This window comes from Geotrypetes seraphini, chromosome 2 (assembly GCF_902459505.1).
Source record: "Geotrypetes seraphini chromosome 2, aGeoSer1.1, whole genome shotgun sequence".
In the NCBI taxonomy this organism is placed as follows: domain Eukaryota; kingdom Metazoa; phylum Chordata; class Amphibia; order Gymnophiona; family Dermophiidae; genus Geotrypetes; species Geotrypetes seraphini.
The window spans coordinates 19,107,543-19,123,321 of record NC_047085.1 but is presented as its reverse complement, the minus strand read 5'-3'; the positions used below and the strand labels follow the sequence as shown (position 1 = coordinate 19,123,321).

At 46.1% G+C, this 15,779-nt stretch overlaps 1 protein-coding gene across 1 annotated transcript in view; it reads right to left on the bottom strand.

The window, feature by feature from the left end:
- Positions 1 to 793: 793 nt before the first annotated feature.
- Positions 794 to 15,779, bottom strand: part of TSNARE1 (t-SNARE domain containing 1) — an 843,012-nt gene continuing 828,026 nt past the window's right edge. The window contains exon 13 of the mRNA XM_033933064.1: positions 794 to 1,200. The gene's annotated coding sequence lies outside the window, so the exon portion shown is untranslated. The remainder of the gene's footprint in view (positions 1,201 to 15,779) is intronic.

Below are 15,779 nucleotides of genomic sequence, written 5' to 3'. Positions count from 1 at the left end.
CAATGGGGGGATTAAGTGACTTGCCCAGGGTCACAAGGAGCAGCATGGGGTTTGAACCCGCAACTTCAGGGTGCTGAGGCTGTAGCTTTAACCACTGCGCCACAATCTCCCCTTTGTTTAACTGTGGCTCGTCTGGCTTTGGCTAAACACTGGCGATCCACAAAGGGTACGTGAGCGGCGATCCCTACTCTGCCGTCTCGAATATGTACATTTAGGGGTCCTTTTACTAAGGCTCGCTAGCAGATTTAGCGCGTGGTAAACGCTAACGCGTCCATAGAATATAATGAGCGCGTTAGCGTTTAGCGCGCGCTAAAATGACTAGCGTGCCTTAGTAAAAGAGGGGGTTCATGTGCAAACTGACAGCGCTAAGGTGTGAAAGGTCGGTCCCGTATCATAAGATCTGGGATAGCTAGGTTAACTGGAGGTCAGCCTCCTCTCCGTCGCTGCTGTAAACTGTGGGCTGTTGTTATGCTGGTGTGTGTGTGTGGAGGGGGGGAGTGGGGAGCTTTGGAGGGGGGGGGTTCCAGCTCAAGAATCGTTATTGGCGTTCCGGCGTTCTCGTTTTTCTGCCTGTTTTGTATTAGAGGAAAGAAGTGTGGGATTTGGGGAGGGTTAGGGTGGGTTGTTGGGACTGGGATGCTCCTGATTGGTTGGTAATTTGAAAAAATTTCCATAAAAAAGGTTTTACAAAATAAATAAATAAATAGACTAGCAAGGCAGGAAGCAGGAAGTCATAAGTGGCCCTCCCAAACGCAATGACAATGCATAAAATGACGTAGAAATATGTGGTACGTAGCATTCATTGTTTATTTTTTTAAATCTTTTTTTTTTTTTCAGACAAAAGTAGTTTAAAAAGCAAAAGGTGAAATGCATTGCTATTTCCGTATTTCTAAGAACTGAACGCAGACTTTTTCATAGGTTAAAATAGACAGCATCGATGAGCACATGCTAAGCGACGAGGCGACCGCACAAACATCGGCAAATCTCATTCCCATCAACGAGTACAACTTGCGATATACTTAAATACGTTTTCAACGTGCGGGACGGTAAACTTTACACACGCAAGGGGTTCAGAGCCTTCAGAAGAAGCAGGGTTCATCCGTCATCACTAAAGAACGCTTCTCTTCTTCCGGGTCAGCAGATATCCAGGGAGAGACAAATACAATGCTCCGTCCAGTCGTCTTCAAAAAACTAAATTATCTGCAAAATAAATAAATAAATTACATTAGATTAAATAAGAGAGTCATACATGAGAACTGCCCCTGCTTCTCTCAGCCATCTACAGGGTTTAAATTCTGTTGATAATCCTTCTGACCCTGGGCAAGTAACTCCATCCCCCACTGCCTTAGGAATCTATTCACTAAACAGCATTACGGCAGCAATGTGCATTATTGACCAACTAGTATGCACTATTTGCCAATAATGTGCATTATAGAGAATGACACAGGGACACATTTTTCCCTGTTCCTGCGGGAACTCATTTTCCCATCCCGTCCCAGCGAGTTCTTTTCCTGCCCCTGCTCCATTTCTGCAAGCTCCATCCTCATCCGCACAAGCCTCAAACACTTTAAAATCCTAAGTAGCAACATTCTAGAGCTCAGATTGTGATGTCATAATGCCTCATTCCACCAATGCCTAAGCTCCGACCTCATCTGCACAAGCCTCACTTTAAAATCCTAAGTAGCAACATTCTGGAGCTCAGATTGTGATGTCATAATGCCTCATTTCACCAATGCCTAAGCTCCGTCCTCATCTGCACAAGCCTCACTTTAAAATCCTAAGTAGCAACGTTCTAGAGCTCAGATTGTGATGTCATAATGCCTCATTCCACCAATGCCTAAGCTCCGTCCTCATCTGCACAAGCCTCACTTTAAAATCCTAAGTAGCAACATTCTGGAGCTCAGATTGTGATGTCATAATGCCTCATTCCACCAATGCCTAAGCTCCGTCCTCATCCGCACAAGCCTCAAACACTTTAAAACCATAAGTAGCAACATTCTAGAGCTCAGATTGTGATGTCATAATGCCTCATTCCACCAATGCCTAAGCTCCGTCCTCATCCGCACAAGCCTCAAACACTTTAAAACCATAAGTAGCAACATTCTAGAGCTCAGATTGTGATGTCATAATGCCTCATTCCACCAATGCCTAAGCTCCGTCCTCATCTGCACAAGGCTCAAACACTTTAAAATCATAACTGTTTGAGGCTTGTGTGGTTAAGGCAGAGCTTATAAGAATGGGACGGGGGACAGGGACATCAACAAAACTCATGGGGACGGGATAGTAAAATTGAACTCCTGTGGGGACCCGTGTCATTCTCTAGTCCATTCTGTGTTCTTAAATGTCACTCAGTTTGAACTTCTGAGAAAAGCATGAGCTAAAATTCATTCCGAACATTATTTTACAGTAACGCAGCTTACTGAAAAAAAAAATATTGCAGCTTGTTGAGCTGCTCTGCATGCAAATACCAGTAAAATGCAGTTAAGTTCATGAGCTACAGGTCTCCCTCCATATTCGAGGGGTTCGGCACTCACAAACACGACTATTTGCAGTTTTCATCTCACTGACTCCGCCCCCGAGTAATATCATCCTGGGGTGCCGAGAAAAGATCAGTGCTTTTTTTTCAGCATGGTCGGGAAGCACCAGCGTTGGAGAAGACGTGTGCTTTGCTGGGGCTGAGAGAAAATTGGCTTGTACGTGGCCAGTTCTATAATACAGTACAGGCAGTCCCCGGGTTAAGAACGAGTTGCGTTTTTAAAGCCGTTCTTAAGTCGGATTTGTATGTAACTCAGAACGTGTCGATTTTAAGATTCTCGCTGCTTCCCTCTGTCCCTACCAGTGTTCCCTCTGAGGTACTGCGTGCACAACCACACACTGTTCTTAATGTGGCCATGCGTCATTCCTGAATCTGCTGCAGGAGTTTATGCCACTGGAAATCCTGCTCAGTGAAATCAAATGAATCCATAACCATGTTCCTATGTACGAGTCGTACTTAAGTCAGGCATCTGTAACTCGGGAACTGGCTGTACTTTACTCATATAGGAACATAAGAGTTGGCATACTGGAACAGACCAAAGGTCCCTCAAACCTAGTGTCCTGTTTCCAACAGTGGCTAGCCTAGGTTACAAGTGAAATCTTATTTGTAGGACAAATTTGCTTGAGAAACCTCTTCTGTGAATTCTTCCCTTTACCAAATGTTTAAGGAAACCTGTGAAATCTCTTTTGTATCACAATTTTGGCTAAAGAAACCAACCATACTAGTTATATAATTCCATCCTATATAATAAAACGCTAGCCGCGCATGCGCACTCAGACCTGCGTGATCTGTAATCCCTGATCTGTAGGTCCGTGGCCAGAGTGCGTATGCGGCGGCTGGACAAAGCGGGAGAAACAGACTCGAGCGCTGAGGCCGACTCAGGATGGGAGGATGCGCCGCAGACAAAGTGCTGCACAGGTACTGGAGGGGGAGAGACATATCGCTTCTGCACATACCAGTACAAACCTCCCTCCAGCGTTGGCAGCCGCAGCACGTTAAACAGGCTGCTTTGCGACTTTCTCCTGCAGTTGAGTCCCTCTGCCGCGTCACTAATGATACACACAACACTACACTCAATAAATATGCCAAAAAATCCTATAATAGTAACAACAAAGAGGCACAACCAGTCACAACAGGGTTTGGATGGGGGACGCTCAGAATAAGCTACAATTCTAGCCTGAAACGACTCCACTCAAGAAATAAAGGGCGCTCTCAGTGTGAACCATCAGTAATGGGAGCAGAAGCTCCGATACTTCACTTCTGGGTTGAGGCGGGAAGCCTCCACCACCACACCATCATTGAGCCCCCTATGTGTATATAATAATGAAAGACACCTGCAATAAGGCCCTAAATAAATAATGCAATCCAAACAAACCCGTGAGCAAATAAAACTCAAACGGTGGAAATACAAACTGAGCGACCCCCACACAAACCCTGCCAGCCAAAACCCGCCAAGCTAACTGTAAAGCAATATCAAAACATACTTAAACTCAATGAAAAAATACTTATCTAAACCAAACTGCCACAATGAAAACGCCAGGAGCCGAAGTTCAACCAAGCTGGTTTCGGGGAGGAGCCCTTCTTCAGGAACCAAGCCCCCGGTTTGGTTTAGATAAGTATTTTTTCATTGAGTTTAAGTATGTTTTGATATTGCTTTACAGTTAGCTTGGCGGGTTTTGGCTGGCAGGGTTTGTGTGGGGGTCGCTCAGTTTGTATTTCCACCGTTTGAGTTTTATTTGCTCACGGGTTTGTTTGGATTGCATTATTTATTTAGGGCCTTATTGCAGGTGTCTTTCATTATTATATACACATAGGGGGCTCAATGATGGTGTGGTGGTGGAGGCTTCCCGCCTCAACCCAGAAGTGAAGTATCGGAGCTTCTGCTCCCATTACTGATGGTTCACACTGAGAGCGCCCTTTATTTCTTGAGTGGAGTCGTTTCAGGCTAGAATTGTAGCTTATTCTGAGCGTCCCCCATCCAAACCCTGTTGTGACTGGTTGTGCCTCTTTGTTGTTACTATTATAGGATTTTTTGGCATATTTATTGAGTGTAGTGTTGTGTGTATTATTAGTCTCACTCTATGGAGTTGCCCGAGTGGCAGCGCACTCTCTGCTTTTCGGCGGACCAGGTGACGTCATGCACTACCCTAACTTCTTTGTTTCAGGCAGACCACCAGATGAATACATATGCGCCAGATTTTGTGGCCAATAAGAACATATGGTCTAATTTACAAAAAGAATTAATTAAGTTGGATTTACACAGCATGTCCTTGGTGGAGTATATAAAGAATCACTACATTCCGCGGGGTTTGCGGGTTCACAAACCCCCTGGTATGTTCACCAATAGGGACCCCTTCCTCCATAAATGGGCTGCTATTCTCAATAAGTGCTCTTTGGATCTGATGGTGCTGTTGATTGACACCATCCAGGAAGTATCCCAAGAGGTTCAGGCACAAAGTGTTGAGATACAGACCAAATTAACCACTGATCCCAATACATCTCCACTGTTCGCTCAATGTTTACCTGATTTACAGGCGTTTCACGAACAGTACCGTAGTAAGATCAAACAGGGGAAAATTAATAAATTTCATAGGGATGCAGAGGACTACGCATCTGGGTACGTGTATGCTTGGATGCAGCCCCAGGGGTCTTCCTCTGCAATACAGCAGGTTAACACCTATCCCACTTACCCGACGGAGGACAGTTCCTCCAATAGTGACTCCAGTGGACGTAGTTCTTATATGGGGTCAGCGCGTTTTTTAGGCCGGGGATCCAGAAGAGGTCCAAGAAGACGGGCCCGGGGCCGCAGGGGCTACCCGGACCGCAACATAGCGCAAAACATTCCAGTGACCCGCTCGCAGGTAGCGAGGGGTCCCTAGTGGTCAACATATCAGGGGTTCCCCTTTCTGAAGCACAGACTCAATTATTGGAGAAGGGGCTTTCGTTCGTTCCCACCACTGCTCTAGATCTGTTTACTGTTCACCGGGATATGGCACGGTTTGTCCGGGGCCTCCAGATCAAGCTGTTTTTTTCTACCCAGGAAGGTTCCCGGGATGATTCCCTTTTTAGGGTTAAATCTCATTGGATCCCACCGGGGCCCATTGATGCTCATATTAAAGTATTCCGGGACCTGGTTTTACGTGATATAGACCAGCTCCCGAATGCACGTTCTACTCATCATTACGTCAACATTACTAAGGCCCAACGGCTTGCACTGGAGGCTCTTAAAAACGCCCCTGACTTGGATATTAAATCCGCCGACAAGGGCGGGGCGGTGGTTGTTCAGTCCACTGCCCAATATGATGCCCAGGTGGCGACTCATATTTCCAACGTTGACTGGTATACCAAACTGGAGAGGGATCCCTCTCCCGGTTTGCGTATGGAAATAGCGACTTTGGTCCAGGAGGCGCTCTTGGATAATATTATTACTCAATCCGAAGCCAGATATCTATCCCAACCTCCCAGTCGCAGCCCTCGCTTTTACACGGTACCCAAAATTCATAAAACACTTTCCAACCCCCCGGGTAGACCTATAGTCTCCCTCTGTGGGACCATTCTTGAGCCCCTGTCCAAAATGGTCGATCACTTTTTGAAACCCAGGGTTGCTCAGGCACGTTCCTTTGTACTGGATACCACCAATTTTCTGAATAAAATCGAGTCCATCCAGGTTCAACACACTGACCTTTTGGTTACTATGGATTTGGAAGCCTTATATTGCAATATCCCTCAGACTGAGGCCTTGAAGATTGTGGAACAACAGTTATCTGAAGGGCTTTTCCATCATCGTATAACCAAGGTTTTTTTGATGCAACTAGCCACCTTGGTCTTACAGCGGAATTTCTTCGAAGTAAGAGGGGAATTTTATCTTCAGACTCACGGGGTAGCCATGGGGACGGCCATGGCCCCTAGTGTGGCTAACCTCTATGTTACGAATTTCGAAGAACAGCTGTTATATCCATCTATGTGGATGTCGGATATTGGTACATGGCTCCGGTACATCGATGATGTGTTCCTGGTTTGGACTGGTACCAAGGCCAGATTTGATGAATTCCTTACCTGGCTAAATACCCTGGATAGACATTTGAAGTTCACCGCTACGGTGGATGGAGCCAGGGTCACCTATTTGGACACTATGGTCAGCAAGTCCGGTGGGCATTTGGTTACAACGGTCTTTCGGAAAGTTACCGATCGTACCTCATATTTACACTACACCAGCTGTCATCCTGCCAGGCTGCGTCAATCATTGCCTATGGGGCAATTTCTCAGGATCCGCCGTATCTGCTCCTCATTAGGGGAATTCAGAATTCAGGCGAAGTTGTTATGGCAGCGCTTTAAGGCACGCGGCTATCCAGATTGGACCATCAAGAGAGCCTATCGCAGAGCGCGCTATGCCAATCCTGAGCTTCTGCGGGCTCCTGTTATCAGGCCGCCTATGGAACAGCAGGTGTGTGTTATTTCATTTTCTGACCAAGCCCACCAGGTAGCCGGTATTGTGAGAAAGCATTGGCATGTTTTGGACCATCATGCTATCTTTAACCAGGCTCCTTGCATTGCTTTCTCTCGTCCTAAAAATTTGAAGGAATTGTTATCTACTAAAGGCCGAGCAGTCACCGGGGGGAGGCATGGTCCATGTGGCCATTGTGATATGTGTGCGTCTTCCTTATCTATTTCTCAATGGCAACATCCTCGGACGCAGCGCACTTACCATCTTAGATCCCAAACGTCCTGTGATTCTGCTTGGGTGGTATATATTATCATCTGTCCTTGTGCGCTACACTACGTGGGGCGCACGAGCAGAAAGATCAGGATAAGACTTCAAGAACACAGGAGTCGGATCAGAACGGCATCTTTAGCCGCCCCTCTGGTGCCTCATTGTCTGGAAGCTGGTCACCAGTTTACTGATCTTGCGTGGTTTGTGCTGGAGCAAATTCCCTGGGATTTCAGGGGGGATAAACAATTTCATTTAAACCTTAGGGAACAATATTGGATTTTCCAACTTCAAGCTGTTGCTCCCCACGGCCTTAATGAAAGTGTGGAGTGGAACACCATTATATAGGGTTCCTGTCTATTCTTTCTGGGTGCCGTGTGTTCGTGTAGGTTTCCTGTGCTGGGTGGTTTCCAGCATGTTTGGGTTCGAGTATTGCACGGGTCTTGCTGTTCTCTTTCTGTAGCTTTGGGGCTTTTTCTTTTTCCCGCCCCTGTATGAGTGATTTTGGACGCGTTGTGCGTCCTGCATGATTGGTTGGGTTGTGTGTGACGTAATTCCTGGTCCGCTTTTTAAGCGTGAGTGCTCTCCCGCTCGGTTACCCCTCCCTCCAGCCGTCCCGCTTCGCTTTTCGGCATTTTTTTCATTTTTTTGTTTTTGGTTTGTGGTCGGGGGCTTGGTTCCTGAAGAAGGGCTCCTCCCCGAAACCAGCTTGGTTGAACTTCGGCTCCTGGCGTTTTCATTGTGGCAGTTTGGTTTAGATAAGTATTTTTTCATTGAGTTTAAGTATGTTTTGATATTGCTTTACAGTTAGCTTGGCGGGTTTTGGCTGGCAGGGTTTGTGTGGGGGTCGCTCAGTTTGTATTTCCACCGTTTGAGTTTTATTTGCTCACGGGTTTGTTTGGATTGCATTATTTATTTAGGGCCTTATTGCAGGTGTCTTTCATTATTATATACACATAGGGGGCTCAATGATGGTGTGGTGGTGGAGGCTTCCCGCCTCAACCCAGAAGTGAAGTATCGGAGCTTCTGCTCCCATTACTGATGGTTCACACTGAGAGCGCCCTTTATTTCTTGAGTGGAGTCGTTTCAGGCTAGAATTGTAGCTTATTCTGAGCGTCCCCCATCCAAACCCTGTTGTGACTGGTTGTGCCTCTTTGGCGTCACTAATGATGTCATCAATGACGCGACAGAGAGACTCAACGGCAGAAGAAAGCCGCGAACCAGCCTGTTTAGCGTGCTGCGGCTGCCAACGCTGGAGGGAGGTTTGTTATTAAAGTCATCTCGCCGGGAGGGTCGCAGAGTCAGCGGGGGTTGGGCTGGGAGGGGAGAGAAGTGTCTGACTCGGGTGCTTCAGGCAGCAGCAGCGTTTACAATTCGCTGCTGTTGCTGGCTTCAGGCCTTCCTCTCTGGCCGGTCCTGCCTACTTCCTGTTTTCATGAAGACAGGACCGGCCAGAGAGAAAGACCTGAAGCCAGCAACAGCAATGAATTGTGAATGCTGCTGCTGACCAATGAAGTACAGTAGTTAAATGAGGAAAGGGAGCAGAGGGGGAGAGAATGGCTTGGAGGGAAGGAGGAAGGTATGCCAGACCAAGGCAAAAGGAAGGAGGAGATGGAGAGAGGCCATATGGGACAGAGAGATGGAAAGAGAAGAGAGGGCAGTGAATGGAAGGGGCAACATAGAGGGTGAACAGTATTCTAGCACCCGTTAATGTAACGGGCTTAATGACTAGTTTGTATATAATTCCATTTGTATTTCATCTGCGTCTGGCAGATTCTCATTGTTGTAAACCGCTCTGAACTGTTAAGGTATAGGGGATTATAAATAAATTATTATTATTCTTACTACCTGGAAGAGTCCCCCAAAATGGTTTTTAGCCCATTCTTCTAACCACGTGTCCAGCATCTCTTCCCTTTTCCTGCTTCATGTTTAGCATCTCCCCATGCCCTGTCCCACACCAAAGTCCTGTACTGCATTTTCTTTCCCTACTCTCCATATCTGCATCTCCCTTTTCCCTTCTCTACTCCCTGTGGTTCAGTATCTCCCCTTACCTTCCAAGCCTACCGTCTCCTCTTTTTGGCCCTTCCTCCCATTTTCAGCACCTCCCCTCACCCCACCCCCCTATCACTGCGACCTATGCCTAATGTTAGCCGGAACGCTCATAAATTGTAGTATTCTATCATTTACATGCACATTTGCATGTTCACTCATGCACATGATCACCAGCAAAGTACACACCATCAAAACATGTCACATACTTTTCTACTAATCTCTATTCTTTAAGAAGCGACTTATGCATGTAATTGGAATACCTCCATTTACAAACCTTCTCGCTACCTACAACTAGGCGACTACTTATACAGTTACCACCAAAATGGGGTCGGCATTGAGGATTGGAGTAGTGATAAGAATATAAGAATTACCATACTGGGACAGACCGAAGGTCCATCAAAGGTCCATCAAGCCCAGAATCCTGTTTCCAACAGTGGCCAACCCAGGTCCCAAGTACCTGACAGGAACCCAAAGAGTAGCAACATTCCAGAGCTGAGATTGTGATGTCATAATGTCTCATTCCACCAATGCCTAAGAGCCAACCTCAGCAGTGATGTCACAATGGCTTGATTGGCCTATACTTGGCTCACATAAGAACATAAGAGCTGCCATACTGGGACAGACCGAAGATCCATCAAAGGTCCATCAAGCCCAGTATCTTGGTTCCAACAGTGGCCAACCCAGGTCCCAAGTACCTGACAGGAACCCAAAGAGTAGCAACATTCCAGAGCTGAGATTGTGATGTCATAATGTCTCATTCCACCAATGCCTAAGAGCCAACCTCAGCAGTGATGTCACAATGGCTTGATTGGCCTATACTTGGCTCACATAAGAACATAAGAGCTGCCATACTGGGACAGACTGAAGATCCATCAAAGGTCCATCAAGCCCAGTATCTTGGTTCCAACAGTGGCCAACCCAGGTCCCAAGTACCTGACAGGAACCCAAAGAGTAGCAACATTCCAGAGCTGAGATTGTGATGTCATAATGTCTCATTCCACCAATGCCTAAGAGCCAACCTCAGCAGTGATGTCACAATGGCTTGATTGGCCTATACTTGGCTCACATAAGAACATAAGAGCTGCCATACTGGGACAGACCGAAGATCCATCAAAGGTCCATCAAGCCCAGTATCTTGGTTCCAACAGTGGCCAACCCAGGTCCCAAGTACCTGACAGGAACCCAAAGAGTAGCAACATTCCAGAGCTGAGATTGTGATGTCATAATGTCTCATTCCACCAATGCCTAAGAGCCAACCTCAGCAGTGATGTCACAATGGCTTGATTGGCCTATACTTGGCTCACATAAGAACATAAGAGCTGCCATACTGGGACAGACTGAAGATCCATCAAAGGTCCATCAAGCCCAGTATCTTGGTTCCAACAGTGGCCAACCCAGGTCCCAAGTACCTGACAGGAACCCAAAGAGTAGCAACATTCCAGAGCTGAGATTGTGATGTCATAATGTCTCATTCCACCAATGCCTAAGAGCCAACCTCAGCAGTGATGTCACAATGGCTTGATTGGCCTATACTTGGCTCACATAAGAACATAAGAGCTGCCATACTGGGACAGACCGAAGATCCATCAAAGGTCCATCAAGCCCAGTATCTTGGTTCCAACAGTGGCCAACCCAGGTCCCAAGTACCTGACAGGAACCCAAAGAGTAGCAACATTCCAGAGCTGAGATTGTGATGTCATAATGTCTCATTCCACCAATGTCTAAAAGAGCCAACCTCATCAGTGATGTCACAATGGCTTGATTATCCCTATACTTAGCTCACATAAGAACTTAAGAATTGCCATGCTGGGAGAGGCTGAAGGTCTTTCAAGCCCGGTATCTTGTTTCCAGCAGTGGCCAATCCAGGTCCCAAGTACCTAGCTAGATCCCAAGTAGCAAAACAGAGTCTATACTGCTTATCCTAAAAATAAGCAGTGCATTTCCCCAAGCCATCTCAATAACGGCCTATGGACTTCCCTTTTCGGAATTTGTCCAACCCTTTTTTAAACCCTGCCAAACTAACTGATTCTCAACACATTCTCCGGCAATGAATTCCAGAGTCTAATTACATGGATGAAGAAATATTTTCTCCGGTTTGTTTTAAGTCAAGTACAGGTAGCTTCATCGTATGCCCCTTAATCCTAGTATTTTTGGAAAGAGTAAACAAGCTATTTACACCTACTCTTTCCACTCCACTCAGTATTTTATAGACCCCTGAGCTGTCTCTTCTCTAAGCTGAAGAGCCTTGGCCACTTTAGCTTTTCCTCATAAGGAAGTCATCCCATCCATTTTATCGTTTTCATTGCCCTTCTCTGTACTTTTTCTAATTCCACTGTATCTTTTTATAGATATGGCAACCAGAATTGTACATAGTATTTGAGATGCAGCTGTACCATAAAGCGATACAAGGGCATTATAATATTTTCTTACAGAGAGGGACTTTACTTCAGTTCCAGTGAAGATTTCAAGGAGAAAGCAGGCTACAACTATGAAATGTAAGCTTCTTGGACTGGCTAGAAATAAAAAGACATGCCAAGTTAAGTCAGCCGGTTCATAGACAAAATTGCGCGAGACAACGGCGCGCAGACAACTGAGCGCAGACAACTGAGCGAAGGTTGACGGCGCGCCGAAGAAAAGCACTATTTTAAAGGGTTCCTACGGGGGGTGTTGGTGGGGAACCCCCCTATTTTACTTAACAGACATCGCGCTGGCGTTGTGGGGGGTTTGGGGGGTTGTAACCCCCCTCATTACACTTGAAACCAAACTTTTTGCCTGTTTTTTAGGGATAAAGTTCAGTTTTAAGTATAATGTGGGGGGTTACAACCCCCCAAACCCCCCACAACGCCAGCGCAATGTCTGTTAAGTAAAGTGGGGGGGGTTCCCCCCCACCCCCTGTCGGAGCCCTTTACAATAGTGCTTTTCTTTGGCGCGCTGTCAACCTTGCGCTCAGTTGTCTGCGCGCCGTTGTCTCGCGCAATTTAGTCCCGTCACCAAGTCAGCCAGTGGTCCATCAATCTCCAATCCTATCTCCAACCTGAATGATGACAATGGGACAGTCTAGGGTTACAAACGTCCGGATTTCCCCAGACCTGTCCTCCTTTTGAGGACACGTCCGGGGGTCCGGACAGCTTTTCAAAACCCGGCACTTTGTCTGCGTTGGGAAATTGCGTTGGGAAGGGGCATCAGCGCATGCATGGATGCATTGTGCGCATGCACAGATGCTGTCTGGGGGCGGTGCTGGGGACGGAACAGGGTGTTCCAGAGGTGTAACTGGGCAGTCCTGGGGACGTGGCCATGCGTCCGGATTTTCCTGAAGGAAAATCTGGTAACCCTAGGACAGTCCATTTCTTCTTCATATCCTGAGTCTACCTCAGTCCCCCAGAAAACACATCCAAATCTTTTTAACAACTGCTATTCTATTAGTCTTGATTATATTTTCCATCAACAAATTCCACACCAGTTACTTTCATGGAGTGCCCTTACATAAGAACATAAGAATTGCTGCTGCTGGCTCAGACCAGTGGTCCATCATGCCCAGCAGTCCATTCACGTGGTGGCCCCCAGGTCAAAGACCAGTGCTCTAAATGAGTCCAGCCTCACCTGTGTACGTCCCAGTTTAGCTTAGTCTTGAAATCCTGGAGGGTGTTTTCCTCTACAACAGACTTCGGAAGAGCGTTCCAGCTCTCCACCACTCTTTGGGTGAAGAAGAACTTCCTTACGTTTGTACGGAATCTATCCCCTTTCAACTTTAGAAAGTGCCCTCTCGTTCTCCCTACCTTGGAGAGGGTGAACAACCTGTCTTTATCTACTAAAGCCACAACCACCGAGAGCACATAGACCCGATCCTACCAAGAGTGTGAACTCTTCCCCCCATGCAATCCGCTAAGAAGATCGACTGTCGGCTCCGGGCGGCTTTCCCGCAGAGGAGAGAATCCTGCATTCACCGTGGGCCTCATCTGGGGCAGCCTCCTTGGAGCTGCTGGGGCACGGGCAGTGTGTCTGGGAGGGAATGCATGGATGGGAGAACATCGCAGGGGAGGAGACATAGGCATCCTGGGACTGTCTGCCAAGTCTCTTCCCTGAAGAAGCCCTTTCTGGAAACGTCAATCGCTCCTCCTAAACTTACTTGCTCCACTTCATCACTGACGCTGAAACCGTGGATTGAAGACAAAGTTTTATTTTATTTTTCTTTCCAGCTTATGATTTATCTTTAATCTTATCTATTGTTTTGCCTTTGTTTTGTTCTATTTCTATCATTTAAATTTCTCCAGAATTCTACTGTTCAACGGCTCCCCCTTCTGCTTCTATTCCTTTCTCTCCTCTCTTCTACCTTCCAAAGTATTTAGATCAATGCTGTCTTGTTAAAATGTTTATTTTATTTTTATTTTTCCTCTAACTCTACTTTTCACTTCTCTATTACCCTCCAGGTACTTTAGTTAGATTGTGAGCCTTCGGGACAGTAAGGGAATTTTTCAAGTACCTTTCTTATTTCTAATCTTAATGTATATTTTCTGTAAACCGCTTAGAACCTAACGGATGTAGCGGTATATAAGAAATAAATTACATTACTAAGTCTATTCCCTTCAGCACCTTGAATGTTTCGATCATGTCCCCTCTTTTCAAGGGAGAAGAGGCCCAGTTTCTCTGATTTGATTTCAAATATTTTTATTGATTTTCACATAAAAAAACAAGCTACAAATAGAAGCATGAAGATAAACAGCGATATCAAAAACATGTGTCAACATGACAGAACAGGACCATACAATAGTACCAGAGACCAGGCCACTGAAATAGATCATGTAGAATCTTATATTGAGTACTATGAGGTCCCAACAATGAATGTACAGAACCCTGGAGAGGGAGCAAAAAGAGAGAAGAGAAGAAAAAGAGAGAGGGAGTAAAGGATCCAGCAGATAGTAAAAGGAATATCAACAAGAAAAAGGAAAGAAAAGAGAAGACAGGGCGGGCATCCTCAACCATAGGAAGTCGTAAACAGAGACAAGATGAAGGAGAATCGTATACTAACTACAAGAAGTCAACGATCATGGAGAGAAATGTCGTATAGGCTCCCATATTCGAGAGACAATAAGAGCTCTATTAGAAAATTCCGCCGCTTTAGTCTCATACAAGTGAATCATAAGAACAGTATTCCACCAAAAAAACACATTTAGTGAATCTGCAGATTTCCAATTATGGAGAATCATTTGAATCGTTAGGGCAATCAAGATATTAAGAAGAGATTGTTGACAGGGGATGAGGGGGTCCGTCACTGCCAAGGCTCTGAAAAGGAGAATGTCAAAGGAAAATTCGGATGTAATAGGTAAGATGTGCTGAATGAGATGCCAGATCTTGGTCCAGAAAGAAGACAGAATAGGGCATGCAAAAATCATATGGTAAAGATCACCCAAGTCCGCAGAGCAATGCCAGCAAAGGTTAGAGTCTCTGAGACCAGCTCGAAACATCTTGTTAGGAGTCCAGAATACTTGGTAGGCTAAGAAGTAGAGAGACTGAGAGAGGCTGGAAGAAGCAGTAGGACGAACAATTTTACTGAAATAATGATTCCAGTCACTATCAGAGCCTCGCCAGGTGGTATAGGCAGCCCAACCATCAGTGGTTCTTTTGGATCTAGGGAAAAGATGTGTTCGAAGTTCCTTGTAAAAAAGAGATGTTGAGTGGCCGAAGAAAAGTCCCATGCGCGAGAAAGTCGGGAGGGCTCCAGTTTCTCTAATCTTTCGCTGTACGGCAGCTCCTCCAGCCCCATAACCATCTTAGTCGCTCTTCTCTGGACCCTTTCGAATAGTAACGTGTCCTTCTTCATGTACGGCGACCCAGTGCTGGACGCAGTACTCTAGGTGAGGGCGCACCATGGGCCGGTACAGCGGCATGATAACCTTCTCTGATCTGTTTCTGATCCCCTTCTTTATTATTCCTAGCATTCTGTTCGCCTTTTTGCTGCCGCCGCACACTGCGCGAACGGCTTCATCGACTTGTCGATCGGAACACCCAAGTCCCTTTCCTGGGAGGTCTCTCCAAGTACTGCCCCGGACATCCTGTATTTGTGCATGAGATTTTTGTCGCCAACATGCACAAATACAGTTAGCATTAGTGGACCAACACAGGCCGCTTGTAAAAATGACCTGCCAGTGAGGTGGCAATAGACTGGACGCAGTCATACTGTAGAGATTCGAAATCACATTTCACACTCCAGTAACCAAACAGTAGCCTACAGCGTCCTAGAACACTTTCTTGTGTCCTGATGTTCACATCGCAAGGAAAGGGAAAATAAATCCTAGAAATACTGCATCCCCTTGTGTATGAACTCTTTTTAACCCTTTACCTGTAAACTGCCTTAGTAAAAGGTAAAAACATTCTCTGCTGTATAGAATGTTCCAGTACAGAGAGTGAAGGCAACCTTGTGGTAAGGTGGAAGAGGGAACAAAGTGGGTTCATAGACAAAAATCGCGCGAGACAACGGCACGCAGA